This window comes from Brassica oleracea, unplaced genomic scaffold, assembly GCF_000695525.1.
Source record: "Brassica oleracea var. oleracea cultivar TO1000 unplaced genomic scaffold, BOL UnpScaffold01223, whole genome shotgun sequence".
Classification (NCBI taxonomy): domain Eukaryota; kingdom Viridiplantae; phylum Streptophyta; class Magnoliopsida; order Brassicales; family Brassicaceae; genus Brassica; species Brassica oleracea.
Window position 1 is genome coordinate 8,520 of NW_013617774.1, and position 235 is coordinate 8,754.

Sequence of the window (235 nt, forward strand, 5' to 3'; positions counted from 1 at the left end):
AGTATTTTCATATTTTTGAATTTTTCTCGAAATATGTGTTAACCTCTACGAAAATATTGAATTTTTGGTAAATGCTCTGTATATTGAATCCTATGATCTTTAGTGTTGTTTTAAAACTTATAAACACATTCTACATTTGTATTAATGTATATTAAAGTATCTTTCATGGTATAAGGGCATCGTTTTAATTTTTTGTCAATTAATTCAGTAAAACTTCATAATACTCCCTAAATTG